This window comes from Prionailurus viverrinus, chromosome B2 (assembly GCF_022837055.1).
Source record: "Prionailurus viverrinus isolate Anna chromosome B2, UM_Priviv_1.0, whole genome shotgun sequence".
In the NCBI taxonomy this organism is placed as follows: domain Eukaryota; kingdom Metazoa; phylum Chordata; class Mammalia; order Carnivora; family Felidae; genus Prionailurus; species Prionailurus viverrinus.
The window spans coordinates 108,794,700-108,806,860 of NC_062565.1; the positions used below are offsets into that span (position 1 = coordinate 108,794,700).

General features: G+C 34.0%; 1 long non-coding RNA gene across 1 annotated transcript in view; it reads left to right on the forward strand.

The window, feature by feature from the left end:
- The first annotated feature begins 10,225 nt into the window (after positions 1 to 10,225).
- LOC125165168 (uncharacterized) overlaps positions 10,226 to 12,161 on the forward strand; it is a 38,186-nt gene continuing 36,250 nt past the window's right edge. The window contains exon 1 of the long non-coding RNA XR_007152001.1: positions 10,226 to 10,455. This is a non-coding gene — a long non-coding RNA (uncharacterized LOC125165168). The remainder of the gene's footprint in view (positions 10,456 to 12,161) is intronic.

The window sequence follows — 12,161 nt, forward strand, 5'->3', positions numbered from 1 at the left end:
TTTTTAACAATTATGCTTCCTTGGTCATAATTTTAGTGTCACCATACCCTAATCCCCGGAAAAAAAAATGCTGCAGGTTTAATGGAGTATCTTTACTTGAGTTCCATAATTTGTTCCAAATCATGCCATTTTATTTGCTTTATAGAATTACCTCAATAATTTTACCCTGGAGTTTATAATTACCTTGTATTTTATGTTGATAGAAGTAAATGCCTAATTTTCTATCCTCTATTTTATTTTTATTCTGATCTTTATTATTTCCTCCCTTCTACTAGCTGTGTATTTAAATTGCTCTTCATAAGTTAGTTCTTTAAAATGTAAAATTAGTTTATCCATTTGAGATCTTTCTTCTTCTTTAATATAGGAATTTACAGTTATAAGTTTCCCTCTGAGCACTGTTTTCACTGCACCCCACCAATTTTGGCATGTTATGTTTCATTTTCATTTATCTCAAGGTGATTAATCTCCCTTGTGGTTTCTTTCTTGACCCATTTATTGTTTAGGAGTGTGTCATTTAATTTCCACATATTTGTGAGTTTTCCAGTTTTCTTTCTGTAATTCATTTCTAGCTTCACTCTGCTGTGATCCAAAAAGATTATTTGTATGATTTTAATCTTTTAAATCTATTATGATTTAATTTGTGTCCTAACATATAGTCTATTCCAGAAAATGTTCCCTGTGCTCTTGAGAAGAATGTGCTATTGTTGGGTGGAATGTTCTGTTCATGTCTGTTAGCTCCAGTTGGCTTATAGTGTTGTTCAAATTCCCTATTTCCTTATTGATCTTTTGTTTGGTTCTTCTAGCCATTATTAAAAGTGGGGTATTAAAATCTCCAACTATTATTATACAACTGTCTATTTGTCCCTTCATATATTTTGAGGGCTTTATTATTAGGTTTGTACTTATGATCAATTAAATGTAATCCATCAGATCAGGCTTTCCTGAATAAACTCTTCACTCTCTGTCCTCTTGCAACACAAAACATGGTAAGCAGTCCAGCAACATCGGCATCTCCTGGGAGGCTATTAGTAATGTGGATCTCCAAAATCTTTAAAGATCTTATCAAACTCAACATCCAATAAACAAATAACCCAGTTAAGAAATGGGCAGAAGGCATGAATAGACACTTTTCCAAAAAAATCAAGATGCCTAACAGACACATGAAAAGATTCTCAACATTACTCATCATCAGGGAAATACAATCGAACTATTTTGATACCCCTCACACCTGTCAGAATGGCTAAAATTAACAACACAAGAAACAACAGTGTTGGCAAGGATGTGGAGAAAGGGAATCGTCTTGTGCTCTTGGTGGGAATGCAAACTGGTGCAGCCACTGTGGAGAACAGTATGGAGGTTCCTCAAGAAACTAAAAATAGAACTACCCTACAATTGCAGTATTAGGTATTTACCCAAAGGACAGAACAATACAGATTCAAAGGGGTGCATGCACCCCAGTGTTTATAGCAGCATTATCAACAATAGTCAAACTATGGAGAGAGCCCAAATGTCCATTGATGAATGGATAAAGAAGTGGTGTATATATACAATGTATATTAAGCAGCCATCACAAAGAATGAAATTTTGCCATTTGCAATGATGTGGATGGAGCTAGAATGTATTATGCTAAGAAAAATAAGTTAATCAGAGAAAGACAAATACCATATGATTTCACTCATATGTGGAATATAAGAAACAAAAGAGATGAACATATGGGAAGGAAGGGAAAAAGAAGAGAAGGAAACAAACCACAAGAGATTCTTAATTATAGAGAGCAACCTATGAGCTGATGGAGAAAAGTGGGTGGGAGATGGGCTGTATGGGTGATGAGTACTAAGGAGGACACTTGTGATGAGCACTAGGTGTTGTACGTAAGTAATGAATCACTGATTTCTCCTTCTGAAACCAATATTGCACTGTGTGCTAACTAAATAAATAAAAGAAAAAGGGGAAAACAAAGAAATGGGGATCTCAAACTTCACTCCAGAACTGCCGAGTCAGACTCTGCACTTTAACAAGAATGCTAGATAGTTCTTATGCACATTCAAATCTGAATAGTAGTCTAGTAGTATTCTATCTTTATACTGATTTTATTTTTTTTAATAGTACTTATGAGTTCCTCATATCTTATATATTAATTGTGATTTTATTTGTAGGTTATCTTCCCCTCCTAGAGCTTATTAGGAGCAGAGTTTTATTATGTTCCCTGCCATAAATCAATATGTAAGACAGTCTGGTCCATAGTAGGAGCTGAATAATAATTGAGTAACTGGAAGAAAGAACAAATGAATGATAACATTCCTGATTAAATCTTCAAATGACCATTTCCTTAAGATATAGATCTTAAGGGGCGCCTGGGTGGCGCAGTCGGTTAGGCGTCCGACTTCAGCCAGGTCACGATCTCGCGGTCCGTGAGTCCGAGCCCCGCGTCAGGCTCTGGGCTGATGGCGCGGAGCCTGGAGCCTGTTTCCGATTCTGTGTCTCCCTCTCTCTCTGCCCCTCTCCCGTTCATGCTCTGTCTCTCTCTGTCCCAAACAATAAATTAAAAAAACGTTGAAAAAAAATTAAAAAAAAAAAAAGATATAGATCTTAAGTCTTCTGCCAAATTCTCTTCTCACACTCCTTTCCTTTTGCTTCCTCCCCCTCTCTCCAAACACAAACACATTGGACCTTTTGATTCCTGGGATATAGCATAGTCTTTTCTCTTTCTGGTCCCTTTGAGGGTATTCACCCCTCTGCTCGGAGTGCTCACTTCTTCCCCTTTCACATAGCTTGTTCTTACCCATCCTTTAGATGTAAACATCTTTCTTGATCAGATCACATGACATGCTATCTATGCATATTTCCCTGAATCTCTTCAATACAGTATTTATCTCAATTGAATTATATTTTAAAGTCTGTATTTCCAGCTTCAAAAGGCAAAGCATATGTTTATTAAAGTTGCTAAGGCGATAATCTTTACTAGGTTAAGGATATATCTTTTTATTATATTTTTAAAATTAGTTACAAATGTTTTATATTTAATCATGTTTTCTATAATTATTGAATATGTTTTTACTTTGATATGATGTATAACATTTATAAATTGTTTTCTTTATCCTGAGCTATCCTGCTTTGGGAGTAAATTCTATTTATGATATATTATACTTTTAAGATATTATTTAAGATATTATGATATATTATACTTTTAAGATATTTTTAATTTTGCCCCTGATTCCTTGATTTGATATGTTTCCTGCTGCGAAAAACAGTTCTAACTATGGCAACATATACTTGTAATTCTCTTTTTGTTTTTTGTATAAATATATTCCTTCTTTCTGTAATAGTAGATGTTTATACATGTGCCTATTCTTCCTTCAAAGAGATTTCAAAGAAAATAATTATATCTTTTTTTCAGGGTTTACTATCATTTAGCTTAATATATTTCTAAATTTTATTCTTCATTGTTGATAGGGGTAGGTATTCATTTATTAATTACGTAGGATGGAGTTCAAGAAAACTGTTTAAACTCCTGCTCCAACACTAGTAAACAGTATGACCATGTGTGATTACTAAAGTGCTCTAAACCTGTTTCCTTATCTGTAAACAATAGTTATCTTATTATTATGTTGTGTTCTGAGAATTCCTTGGACTGAGACATGTTAAGTTGCTCGGCCTTCTTGGCAAGCATCCAATAAATGGAGGTGTTGTTATTTAATGGTGTTCCTTAATTGGCAATAGCTTATTTATAAGTTTGTCTGAAACTCTTTTGAAAGGGCTGTCTCTACTTACACTGTGAAGCCAAATGGTAGAATTCACATTTTCTTATTTCAGATAGACCATGATGAGCCACGGCTGAGTCAGGTAAACTTTGCAAGTACCTGATTACTATTTTCCTGTGTTCCTTACAAATGTAGAGCTCATATGAGCTCTCAGTATGGTCTTTGATATGGAAATTTTTTTAAGTAATAAATATATACATTATAAAACCACATATACTTTTGTATTAAGTAGGATCATGGAAATGTGGAGAAATGTCCTGGAGATGGAAGGTGGGGGATATCTTGTTTTATCTGGTAGCCAGCTCTTATCTTTCCCTCAGATTCACTCAATTCCCTCTGTGGTTAGAGAATAAAATGGCATAGTTGCATGTGCATCATAAAAGTATAGTGTGTCTAAGCCGTTTGAAAAAGTTTTAAATAGTGTTTCTTAATGCACATAGTGTGTATTACATAGTTCAGTAATGCTGCCTTTGTTCTTGCTCCCCTTCCTAATTGAATTAGTACAGATACTGCAGGGAACTCATGAGTCAAAGGGATCAGAAGTACACATTTCTAGATTTTCTGATCAGTTGCCCAAATTATCTAACCATGCAGGAAGACACTTCAGTGTTCCTCTATTTTTCTAATAGTCTCTCTTCTAATATTGGAGTGTTTCTGCTTTCCTTTTTGTTTGGTAGTTTTCTTCTGGACGTCTGAGCAACGTAGAGATAGGGAGACAAGACACATTAACAATGTAAGAACTGATGGGGCGCCTGAGTTGCTCAGTCGGTTAAGCGTCCGATTCGGCTCTATGAGCTATAATGTTGTACACTGGGAGTTGTAAGTTTTCTTTGGGAGAGGAAGGATTTAACTTTTGAACTAATGAAATGTATTTGATAAAATTAACAATAGAAATAAGATTTAAATACCTAGGGAATCCTTCAGTGCCTGACTGCCACTGTCCTATTCAATTGTGGATGATAATTTATTCCCTGGTGAAGTATTTATTCCCTTGATAAATAAGAGCTTGACCCAACTGTATAGTAGGAAGTGCTGTACCAGTGAGTAGGACCTGGAAATAATCTGCTGCTCCCTTAATGACAGTTTGGCATTCTAAAGGTTAGTCTATTGCCAAAGTAAACCTACACAGACTTGGTGAGTAGTGTGTCTGAAAACCTACCTTAATCTCTGGTTTTGACTTCCAACCTGTATCAGTTATGATGCTTCAGCCACAAAAACAATAACTCTAACTCAAGCTGTCTTAAATGGTAAGGTGTTTATTTATCTCATACATTAGCAAATCCAGAGGTAGAGTGGTTTTCAAGGTTATTTGATTTAGTAACAGAAATATCAACAACTTTTCATCTCTCCATTTTGTTTGCCCTATCACTGATTTCATCATCAGATCTAGAGCAAGACTATAATGCTTTCAGATACCACACCGAGATATGCATATCTAGAGGTAGGTTATATAATATCTCTTAATGTTGACATTTCTTTGGAAAAGGAAAAGTGTTCCTAGAATCTACTCAAGCATTCTTTCCCTCGTATGCCCTATTAGTGAGAATTGGGTCATGTACCCATTTTAAAACCAAAAGCCAGCAAGAGGAATGGGGTTTAGATCAAGCAAGCCCAAGGGATTGGTCTGTGGCCAATTGGTTGTTATTCACCATGCTCCCTGAGAGCTTGTAAGTAGATAGTTTGTTATTCCTAGTGAGTGTCAGAATTTCTATGCTAGTTCATTTTTTCAAAAGGTTTTTTTTTTTTTTCAAAAGTTGGTAGATGCCCTTCTCCGTACTAGGTCACAAAAAATGTTTTAGCCCCATGCCATCACAAAGGGTTTCAAGGGTCTTTTAATGAAAATGAATAATGAGTAGAAGAGAGAACTGTCATGAAGGGAAAATATTGAAACTATAAAGTAACTTATTGTTGCTTTTCCAGAGTATTGTGTAATAATTTGGGCAATGAGGAGAATTTTTGCCTACTTTGTTTCTCATTTTGTTTGCTGCTACTTTATGGTAAGCTGAGCAAAGGTATATCTATGGATGGGTGAAGATCCTTATTATGTAATACCATTGGAGTGGGTTACAATTTCATATGCAGGCATTCAGTTATATAGTATTTTTTTAAATAAAATGGTGACTCTGTTAAAAAAATTTACTTGGGATAAATGATAATTCTATATAATGATATCCAGCTCATATTAAAAATATATTTTATGTCATTGATAAATATGTTGATTCCAGAGGCTTTCCATTAATTCCATCTTAAGCACAGATGGGCTTCTTTAAACTTTGCATGTTTGATAAAGCTTAGGATGGCTTTCATAAAATCCTATCAAAATTACTTGTTTTCTGTACTTAAAATGTTTAGATGATTACGTAGATATTTTTTTTCTTCTTAAAGTGTGATACCAAATTGTCTAATATGTTAGGAATATCATTTTTGTTATTATGTGATATGTGCTTCAAGAAGTAAATTATTGTGAAGAGTGTTGCAGTAGAAACTTTTAAGATCAGAAGAAATTTTTGCTTTAAGGTCTTTAAAAATAGATATTAAACATGTACACATTGTATATGAGTGGTAGATATATGTTTCTCATAATTTTGACGTTAAAAGAAGGTAGATAGGAATAGTATGCTAGGAAGAATAGCAGAAGAATTCTAAAGTGAATTTTCTTATCATTTTCTCCCATAACTTGCATATTAGACCAAAAGATTCAGTAAGGCCTAATTATCAAGGAAAGAACAAAAAGTGGAATAAGCAATTGAGACTCTGGAGAAAACTAAACTTACATTTTACAAAGGAAAATGAGCAGCTCACATATTGTCTGAAAGGGTATATAGCACTATTAAAATTCAAAGAAAAGTTAAAAAGGTCTTAGAATATTAGGGCAATCTATAAAACTCAAATGTATTCTATATATTAATAAAGAATTCAAGTTGAATTTTAACTCTTTTTGTAATATGAATGAAAACAAGGAATACTTAATTATTAATTTTAAGAATATATGTAAAAGATCTACACATAGGAAATCACATAACATTGCTGAGAAAATGTAAAGAACTAAATAAATTGGGATATATACTATGTTCATGGATTAGATGACTCAATATTATCAAAATGTAAATCCCCTCCAAATTGATCTAGAGATTAAATGCAATCTCAGTCAAAATCCCAGCAGACTTCTACAGAAACTGACATACAGATTCTAAACTTTTAAAGTGCAAAATATTTCTCAGAATAGCCAAAACAATTTTGGAAAAAAATAAAAAGAACAAAATTAGATACTTATGCTACCTAATTTCAATATATAAATCTATAATCCTCTGATGTAGGCTTGTGACCTTCAAATCATAGGACTTTGGTGTCTATGAAATGTCTGTCCTACCTCAAAGCATGTCAAAGGAATCAAATAAATACTGAGAGCACTTGGAAAAAAAAGATTTAAGGCATTGTTTTATTGACTTAAGTCTGAACATATAGATCAATGTAACAGAATATAGTGGCCAGAAATCAGCCATTTATTTTTAAAACACCATGAGAATAACTTAATGGAGAAAATATAACATTTTAAACAAAGGTTATAGGTATCCACAGAAAAAGTAAAAAATAAAACCAAAGACCACATCACACTATGCCCCAAAATTAATCTTATATGGGGCTTGTACCTAAACTGTATCCTTCATAGGGCATAGACCTAAACCAAAACTTTTTGAAAAATATATAAAAGAAACACTTTGTTAGATTGGGATAGGACAGGATTTCTTTGATTGGATTAAAAAGCACAATTTAAAATAAATTTATAAAATGCATCCTAGCTAAAGTAAAATATTTTGCTCTGCAAAAGGTACTGTTAAAAGAATGAAAAGACAGGCTAAAGACTGGAAGAAAACATTTGTAAATCATATTATCTGATAAAGGTCTTATATCCAGAATACATGATAAACACGTAAAGCTTAACAATGACAAAACAAACCCAATTTCAAAATGGCAAAATATTTGAATGGACAGTTCACCAGAAAAAGGCATACAGATATCAAATAAACATGTGAAAACAAGTTTAACACCATTAGTAATTGGGAAAACACAAATTAAAACCACAATGAAATGTTGCTTTGCTGAAATACCATGCCCACCAATAGAATGGCTAAATTTTAACAGCATGATACTATTAAATGTGAATGTAAAATGGAACACTTGATTTGGAAAACAGTTTGATTGTGTCTTGTAAAGCTAGATGTATACTTAGCATATGACCCAGCAAATCCATTCCTAACTATTTATTCAAGAGAAAACATAGGTACAAAAAAAGACCCATACACAAATATTTGTATCCAGTTTATTAATAAAAATAAAAAAAGAAAAAGAAAACAATCCAAATTTCCATCACCAGGTGAGTAAAAAAAGAAAGAGGGAAATTCTCAGAAATAAAAAGTAATGATACATAAAGAATTATGCTGAGTGAAAGAAGGCAGAAACAAATCATACATAAACTCTAAAGGTTGAATTTAATCTATTATGAGAGGATGCAGATTGGTGGTTGCCTAGGGAAAAATGAAAAAAAAAAAGTGGATAGGGCAAGAGAAATAGCAAGAGATTCTGCCTTCCCTGATATGATTCTGGTCTTATTAGATCAACATTGTACTTTATCCTTCAGGATGAGAAGTCTTTCTCAAAAGGCTCCTCTGAATTTAATTAACCTGCTGCTCTACAAGCTTTCTAGACATATCCTAGATAAATTTAAATTCCAACAGTGAATGCATGGTTAAGTTCATTTGGAATATTGTTGACATGGTTACATACCAGCGTTCTACTTAAGAAAAATATCCCAAGACACCTTGAACATCACTTTGAGTTTTAATTAGGGTGGAAGAAAACCTACCACATAGTAGGAAGATGAAATCCAATGACAAGACTGTGACCAAAGAAGTATGTACAAAAAAGGGCCTTAGTACCCAGAAGTGATTTAATCTTTTAAAGAAGGGAGAGGGGATTTTTATTACAATGACCTTCACATTCTAATACTATAATTCCATATTAATATTCTAAAGTAAGTTTTTACTCCAAAAGTTAAAGTTTTGGGAATATTTCATAGTGTAAATGAAAAGCAACTTTTGTCTTAATTTCTATGATTACATAGAAATTAGTGTCACAGGATTTTTGTACAAATAACTCCCGAATAAAACTTTTTTCTTTTGCTGGTGAAATGTGTTTTCCAACCCTTCCCATGAGTACCCAAAATTCAATGGGAAAAAATGCATATATTACCTGATGTTTCTACTTGAAACCTCTTTATTGCCTAATTTTATCCTTATCATCAGTATTGTCATTAGCTTAACATTTTACTCATTTTCAACTTAAACCCTCTGTTACTTTCTAAATCCTATTGTTTTAATTTCACATAACTTTCCCATTTCTTGTCGTCAGTAAAGCATTCAGTATATTCTTACCTTCACATAATTAGGTCTCAAAATTTCTCTTGTCTGGTCATTTCTGTCTAAAGTTTGTTCTTAACTTTCTTCACAATTATTTTGTATGCTCACTGTTTGGGCCCAATTATTTTTCTTTCTGAAAGTCCATCAATGAAAAATTGCTATCATTTAGATTAAATGCAGTCTTCTGTCAGTAAATGTCAAGGACCTTCTGCACTCTTATACTTTATATCCTATTCCATATTGACTTTTAAAATTCCTACCTTACACAAAACTCAGCATGAAGCTTCCTTTTAAGGTGAGTACCCATGAGCTGTCTCCTCATCCTTCTGGGTCTCCGCCTTTACGAAGTCATTCCTCATTAGAACTAATTCCTTATAATGTGGCCACAGTGAACTGACAGTGCTGATTTGATCTATTCAGGCTTTGGCTTTCTTTGGCAGCTCTAACAGAAATTCAAATTTTGAGCAGCCTGGGGAAAGTAGAAGCAGCAATTTGCAGTTCAATCTCAAGTTCACTCAGTTGCTAAAAAAAGAAAGAAAAAATTCTTCATTTAAGACTTGTTCATATAAGACAGAACGAATAAGTCACATGTAATCTTTCACTTCTGATTTTGTTTTTCAGTGTATATTCAGTTTTAAAGGCAATATTCTAATGAGTTGGGTGTGATTTTGTTTTTTCCCTTTGTCCTTTTTCTCTCTCTTTAGCCCATTCTCATATTTATTCAGCAGAATGTGGGCTGAAAACGTGTACGCATACTACTTATAGATGTATTTCTGCTTCATCTCTTAAGGAGTGGTAGGATTTTAAAAGGTATTTTTTAATACTTTCTCATTCTGTCATAAATGAAATAGTACTTATAATGGACTGGATATTTGTGTTTTCCAAACTCATATGCTGCCCTAGCCTCCATTGTGGTTATATTTGGAGATAAAGCATCTAAGAAATAATTGAGGTTAAATGATGTCATAAGGGAAGGACTCTGATCTGGTAGGGTTAGTGCTCTTATAACACACACCACAGAGAGATTCCTCTCTCTTTCTCTCTCTCTCACTCTCTCTCTCTCTCCTCTCTCATTCCCTCTTCACACTTAGGAAAGGCAATATGAGCACATAGCTAGAAGTTGGCCAGGAAGAGAGATCTCACCAGAAGCTAACCATGCTGGCATCCTGATCTCAGATTTTCAGCCTTCAGAACTGTGAGAAAATGAATTTCTCTTATTGAAGACACCCAGTCTGAGTTGTTTTGTTAGGGCAGACCAAGAAAACTAAAGATAGTGTGTAAGTTCCTGCAGGCTATTTTTGAAAGAATGGTATTTGGTTAGGGCCTAGCATTCCTGAACTTATTCACTCCTTCCACAGCCTGTCCTTATCATTCAGGAAAATTTATATATGTATTTGGTATATATATATTTGGCAACCAGGAAGACTAAAGATTTGAAGTTTTGAAAGCCCCTGAAATCTCTTGATTACCTGGGCTTGACCACAGAGAGGAGCCATTCAGCCTTGTTCATGGCAGACCTAAGCAGTGTATAATAGAGTATGCTAAGCAGTCCCAAGCAAATATAGAAGTCTTGACTTTACCACACAGGTAACAAGGCAAGGAAAAGAAGAATAAAGGAAAAGGATTATGTGCAGAAAGAGTATTTTCACTGCTATTTTCTGAGGGTTACATTTTGATAATATCATGCAGACTGGATTTACACTCTGCCCTGACCTACTCAGCCACTTTCCAGCTCAGTCCTGAAATGTCTCCCATTAGACAGGCCTGGGCATTTATAAACTCTTTTTGCACAAGCACTCTACTGATTCCCTAATGTTTTCTAGAAACTTTTTTTAGACAGGTAGAAATTATCAAACAGAAAATGAATTGGCCAAGGTCTATGCATTCTTGCTTCTTTGAAAATTAACAGTATGTTGCTTGGGGAGTGTTCTTGATATTTCCTGATAACAAAATTCACATTGTTTACATATAAGGAGCTCCAAGAAAATCATGTCATTGTGACAAAGTTTTGATATTTTTAATTCAACACATGTGAGCTTGCTGAGAATTTTTGGTAAAGTACAGTAAAGTGTAGCTAACTTGTACACTGTAGGGTCCCAGGAAAACTTTAAAGTTATTAGAATCCTTTTTCCCTGTTTGTCAGTTTCCCGTGTTTTTCTATTTATAGGACTCCAGAACTTTTCCATTTATCTCAATCGATTCTCATTAGTGTGCCCTATGGATTTGAGCTTAGTTAATGAATGTTTTCCTTTTATAAAGTACTGTATTAGTGTCTGCTTTCTTATAGGACACAGACGAATAAACTGTACAGATGATCACCTGAAAAAAAAAAACCTTTGAAAACACATAAAGATTTAGTGGAATTATTTAAAATTTAATATATATCTTTTATTTATTTTTTTTAATTTTTTTTTCAACGTTTATTTTTGGGACAGAGAGAGACAGAGCATGAACGGGAGAGGGGCAGAGAGAGAGGGAGACACAGAATCGGAAACAGGCTCTGAGCCATCAGCCCAGAGCCCGACGCGGGGCTCAAACTCACGGACCGCGAGATCATGACCTGGCTGAAGTCGGACGCTTAACCGACTGCCCCACCCAGGCGCCCCAATATATATCTTTTAAAAAGATAGTAAACAATTTACTTCAAAAGGAACTTAGATTTGCATTTCCTCTTGTAACACAAGGAAATTCTAATTGACAGCTTTGTGGTTTAAATTTCAAGAAGTGATAAAAATTGCTTTTTTACCTAAGATCTTTTATTGTCCATTTAGGTTTGGGCTCACTGTACCCAAATAAATGTACAATATTGTACCCAGCCAACAGGAATTTTAAGAGAATGAACAACAAATATGCTATACAATTAAAGTATAAAAATTCTTGACGCTAGGAATGTTCACAATAATTTATCAATGTTGCTAATATGTAGAAGTGCAAGTAATGAAATGACTCAATTTTATCATCCCGGGTTTATTGTTCTTGCTGG